We start from the raw sequence: 6,000 nt of genomic DNA on the forward strand, positions 1-6,000 counted from the left end.
TAAATAAAAAAAAATATATATATAAAATAAACAAGAAGCAATTTCCACGGACAATTTTCTCAACGATAAGACGTCGGATCACTTCCTGAGAGGATAATCGAGGATATTTAGGCTACGACGTAAAACGTTTTATCGGTGTACATTTAAGAAGATGTATGTAGATGCATACATGCCCGCGGATGATTTATGATCGACCGTGGAATTGAATAGTTACGTCGAGAAGAAAGGAGTTTGTGGCATTGGATGCTCCGGCCTTAGGTGTATGTGAAAAATTGTAAATATATTTTTTTGTTTAATGTTTGTTGTTTATTCTAAATTCTTAATGATCAGAAAAAATCTATACCCATTTATTGATTGTTGATAATCGATGTATTGATTTTAAGTTGAGGTCAACAATATTTGAGATAAGGGATTGAAATAAGAGATATCGATTTTTTAATTTCGATGTATTGACTTAAAATTGAGAACACTAACATTTATTATTGGGATATAAATTTTCGATACCGAAATAAAAATCCATATCGATTATCGATATATTGATTTAAAAATCAATCTAATAATTGATATGATTGAAGACAATGATGTTCGTTAGAACAATAATTAAAATTTTAAGCTATCGATTTTTATAATAAAAACAAAATCAATATCGATAATCGATTGTCGATAAATTGATTTTTAATTCAAAGTAGGGGTCATTATTATTCGATATGAAGATCAAAAAATCAAGATGACGATTTTATGATTCGATATATCGATTGTAAGGTCGATGTATCGATATTTTAAATTTGATGTAAAGAAAAAAAATAACAAATAGATATTTATGATTCGATAGGTCGATTTATAAACATCGATTTAAATTGAGATATAGATGTGAATATTTGAACTTTGATATCTCGATTCAAACTCAGTATCGAAATTTATGATTCGAGATATCGGTTGTCAGTTAAAGATATCAATTCGTAATTTTTTATAAATCGATTTCCCATCTTGATTTACAAGTTTTGAATAATTATCGTGTTTTAAACCTGATTTCGCTACTGTTACTTAAACTAAAATTTTCTCACGTAAAAAAAAAAAATTAATAATGATAATTATTAATATCATTAAATAGAAACTGAACATATTAGACGGCGTGTTATCGTCCATGGACTCTCACATTTAGAATTATCTAACATTTGAATCTTGTGTACGCTTATCTCACGATTATCATTACACATATTACACCCGTTGCGTGCATGTGTATGTTGTTAATAAATTGTTAAATTCAATTACATCGATTATTAACTAACTATAAGTACTCACTATCTTCTAAGATAATTAACGCATATTATATGACACGCTTCCTCTTTTTACGTTACACATTATCTCAAATTATATATATACTCTCGTTATTTGCATTTTTTTCACTCTAATTAAATATTTTATTCAAATTTGAATTTAAATTCGAATGAATTTCTTTGCCAAGTTTTTTCGCGGCAAATTCAAATTTAAATTTAAATTGGAATAAATTTTTTTACAAATTTTTTTTTCGCGGCAAATTTAAATTTGAATTTATATTGAAATTAATTTTTTTACAAATTTTTTTTCGCGGCAAATTTAAATTTGAATTTAAATTACAATAAATTTCTCTACAAATTTTTATTCGCGGTAAATTCAAATTTAAAATCAAATAAATTTCTAACTATTTATATTAAATATTAAACAATCTATTAAATATATTAAGTATCATTACATTGAGTACCAATAAATTTAAATTGCGGAAGTCTAAATTGTAACAATGTTTCAATGAACACGACATTAATCATATGTATGTTGTATCTTACCATGCATTCTCTATATTTTTATCTCTTTTTATTACATTGTGGGAGTATCTACATACTATTTGATCTACGCTTGTAGAATAGCCTTGTCTACCATCTATCAATGCTAAATTGCTTTAAATAATGTTATTTTTAAATTTATTAATTATTCAAATAAAAGTATTTTTTACCAAAAATTACTGCCGTTACTTTTCCAGTGCTTTAACCTCCAATATCTGTGAAACTAATAAAATTACAGTAAAATTTAATAATACAATTTTTGTAGACAATTTAAAAAAAAAACTACGAGCCCTTCATCGAGTAATTACGATAATTAGAAGCAGAGATAATTAATTTTGAAAATTAGTCTTAAAATAAAATCGAAAAAAATTTATTTTATGGTTTTACTTAGGGCTGGAAAATTTTTGAAACTAATGAAAATATCAAAAATACTTAGAAGACCTTTTTTATAGGAAATTTAATGACGATTAAAATGGATACCAGATCAAGGGGGTAAGATAATTAGAGATAGAAATTAAAAATGTTAAAAAAAATCCATTGAATTTTTTTTAATGAAAATTTTTATAATAAAATTCATTACTTATAATGTCAATTTAATAGCTAAGCAATGAGGATGTTGATGGTTATACAGTATAAGTACAACAGTGTAATATGTAACTAGAGGACAATTTGTGCAGTCTAACGGAATTTATAGTGATGGGGCTGCATCATGTTGATTAATGACTGTTAAACATGCACGAGGTCTTCACCTTGATCTTCATCTCTCTTTTCTCGCTTTAATATATATATATACACACACACATATATATTATATACATATGTAACAAAATCTACGAGTGTCTTTTGTATAAATACAAGATCATCCGCTCATACCGTACTTTCATTCCGATAGTGCCGTTTTAACCCTTAAGAACTTATTCCTTCTCTCTTCATACCTTCTATAACCTCACGCCTATAACGGGACTATTATTATTACTATTAATTATTAGCCTACCTTAAATTAATATTACAATATAATAATTATTTTTAATACGAGTTTTTTTTATCTTTTCTATTCTAAGACTGATTTATTCTGGTGTCGAAGGTTGTAACTTAGGTTCAAATTATCGTATCAAATTTTTTTTTAAGCTTATGAATCGTCAAAATATAAAAATTAATATTCGAGTAAAAATTACTCTTCAAATTTCAAATTAACGTCAAATTCAAATATTTAAAAAATTCGAAATTCTAATTCCGGCTGAACTACACGGAGTAAATTCGCAAAACTAAAATTCTGAGATTAAATAATTAAATTTCAGTAGAATTGTATGTACTAAAAAAAAATATTTCACTAAAAACATTTATTTAAATGCTAATTTAACCCTTGGAAGACATACGTCTGTAAAATGTCATGGATGTCATGCGGTGACATTTTAACCCTTTCGCGAAAAAATGACTAAAAGTTATTAAAATTTATCTTAGAATATATTTTAGACACATATTCTACTTTGATCATGTATTATTTTCATTACTATTTAAAAATAAAAAAAAATAATTGTAAAATTAAAAAATGGTCTAAAGTCATAATGGCACTCGGTGTCATTAAAAGATTAATAAAAATTTAATCAAAACTCATTAACTAAAATTTAATAAAAAATATATAAGAATATTTTTAAAATAAAATTAAATTTTCTGAAATATTTTTTTTATATAATAAATTTTTCTCCCCTCCGGGCGGAAAGCGTCAACTTTCGTCCCGCTGTGCAAAACGAAGTTGCCGCTTTCCGCCTCCGTCGACGAGAAAAATAGTATACACTCCTCGGGAAGTAAATAAGAAAGCCTCAGATCACATGTAATTGTTGGCCGAGGCGAAGTCGAGGTCAACAATTACATGTGATCTGAGACATTTCTTACTTCACTTCCCTAGGTGTGTAATATACTATTTTTTTGTTCTTGAAACTGAAGCCAGAATATTTAATTCCAAGTACGAGAAGAATTTTATTATTAAATATTTAAAAAAATTTTTCTATCCGTAGCTTCAGAAAAAATTTTATTATTATCATTAAATACTGAAAGGTATTTTTTAATATTTTTGTTTGACTGCGATGATGGAAAATTAAAACATGAAGATGTTAGACATTTAAATGTATCCTGCAATCAATAAAGTCTAGTCTAATATGTTTATATATACCGGTAGTGTGTAGTAAGTAGTAGTGTGACCCTTGGTGTATTATAACATTATAACATTATAAGATATTTAATTTCCCAACGCAGTAAGTGCAATTACGGGAGATGTAGTGTGATGTCTGAGACTTGAGGAATTTCTATACTTTAGATTATTCACGTGAGAAGGCTAGAGGTTTTTAAAGTCTGCATTAACAGGATGCGTGATACCCGCTCATATATATCAGTATATATATGTATCCTGATATTTTCTAGCTTAATGTTAAAAAAAAATCCATGCAAAAATAAATAAGTCGTTGACGAGCAGAAACTTAGTCTATCATTTTTTTTTTAATTTTCTGGTAGATTAAATTAAATACTATTTATTACTACATATTATATCATATGTTTATATAAATTTACCTTTTACTCTCCGATTTGATGATCATTATTTTTCAATTATTCATAACTCACTTTCTTTTTTTTTTTTATTCTAAAGTTTTCCTACTTCAATTTGAAAAACACTATCATTAAATTCACTCACTTCATTAAACTTCAATAATTTTAAAAAACACTTTTTTAAATTCATAATTGATCACTGATCATCATTCCCACTTTTTTGTTTTAATTCAAAAATTATTAATTTCACAATGGCAACGCAAAATTTTGAAGCTGTCGCATTTTTAAGTTTGATTTTAGTTAAAAATTAAATATCATTAAATATTTAATTTAATAAAAACAAGAAAAAAAAAACAATTTTCGAAAGCAAAATTTTGTGGCAAATAAAAAAAAAATAATTATTGTTATTTTTGAAACTAATGACTGGTCAAAGAACATTTAAAAATGTGTAGGTAAATTTTTTTTTAACACGCTAAGTTTTGCGCTACCATCGTAAAAATATTTGAAGATCCTTGGCAGCGCCGCCTGCCCACAAAAACATATAAATTAAATTTTTGAATTTTTTTTACACTTCACTGCACTCATTATTATTTGTTACTTCTGCAATTATTATCACTTTAATTAACTCATTATTTTTAAAAATTTATCACTGATGTAAAAAATTGTCACGTTTAAATTATCCCGCGCTTTTAAATATAAAAATTTAAAAAATTGACTTTCTCTGTATTTTAATTACTTTTTAATAAACTAAATGACTGAATTTGCCTCTTCAATTAATTACGGCAAAAAATTATTAATCAAATATAATTTTTTTCATTAAAAAAAAAAAACTGTTAATAATAAAAATCCGATTGTCGCAATGCTTTTTAGCAGACAATTAATTAAAAAAGAAAACTTTTAAGCGAAATAATTATTTATAAACTTTGAGAATACTTAGTACTGAAATTAAAAATATCGATTATAATTTTCAATAGCTAATTATTAGATGAAAGTAATTAAAAATGAGAAGTGCAATTTTTTTATACAAACGCCAAGAAGCCTCGCGCTGCCATCTTGAAATTTTTGAATAGTTCTTACGGCAGCGCCATCTGTTCACTCGAAAATATTAAATCACTTTTCAAAATTTTTTGTTACACTTTTATCACTTTACTAATTATTTTTATTATTATTCAATTTTTCTAATTTTTTACATTAAAAAAAAAAAAAAAAAAAAGATTTTACTGAAATTCCAAACTTTAAATTTTCCCGCGTATTGTAAAAAAAAAAATCTTCCTCCGTATTTTAATTGAATTATTTAATTGTTTAATTACTGTCGAATATTCACAATATAATTAGCAATGAAACTGAGTAAACGTTTTTTTTTTTTTTTTTTTTATAATGTATTTGATTGTCACAGCACTACTTTAGTTGATATTTAATTAAAAACTATTTTTATAGTAAAAATTATTAATTACAGAGCTTCTAATTAATTATCACTATTTATATTTCAATAAATTTCTATTAATTAAAAGACAATTATTAATTAAAAACAATTAAAACGAGGAGCAAAAATTTTTACACCAACTCCGAGAGGCCACGCGACGCCATCTTGTGATTTTTATAAGAATTCAATATGGCGACACTTCTGCAGATTCAAATG

The 6,000-nt window shown here is 25.5% G+C and overlaps 1 protein-coding gene across 1 annotated transcript in view; it reads right to left on the reverse strand.

Annotated features, from left to right (window-relative positions):
• Window positions 1-5,041, reverse strand: part of LOC103575086 (uncharacterized) — a 111,173-nt gene extending 106,132 nt beyond the window's left edge. The window contains exons 1-2 of the mRNA XM_053740127.1: window positions 4,850-5,041; window positions 4,386-4,576 (exon numbers count right to left, since the gene is read on the reverse strand). The gene's annotated coding sequence lies outside the window, so the exon portion shown is untranslated. The remainder of the gene's footprint in view (window positions 1-4,385; window positions 4,577-4,849) is intronic.
• Window positions 5,042-6,000: the final 959 nt, after the last annotated feature.

This window comes from Microplitis demolitor, chromosome 6 (assembly GCF_026212275.2).
Source record: "Microplitis demolitor isolate Queensland-Clemson2020A chromosome 6, iyMicDemo2.1a, whole genome shotgun sequence".
In the NCBI taxonomy this organism is placed as follows: Eukaryota; Metazoa; Arthropoda; class Insecta; order Hymenoptera; family Braconidae; genus Microplitis; species Microplitis demolitor.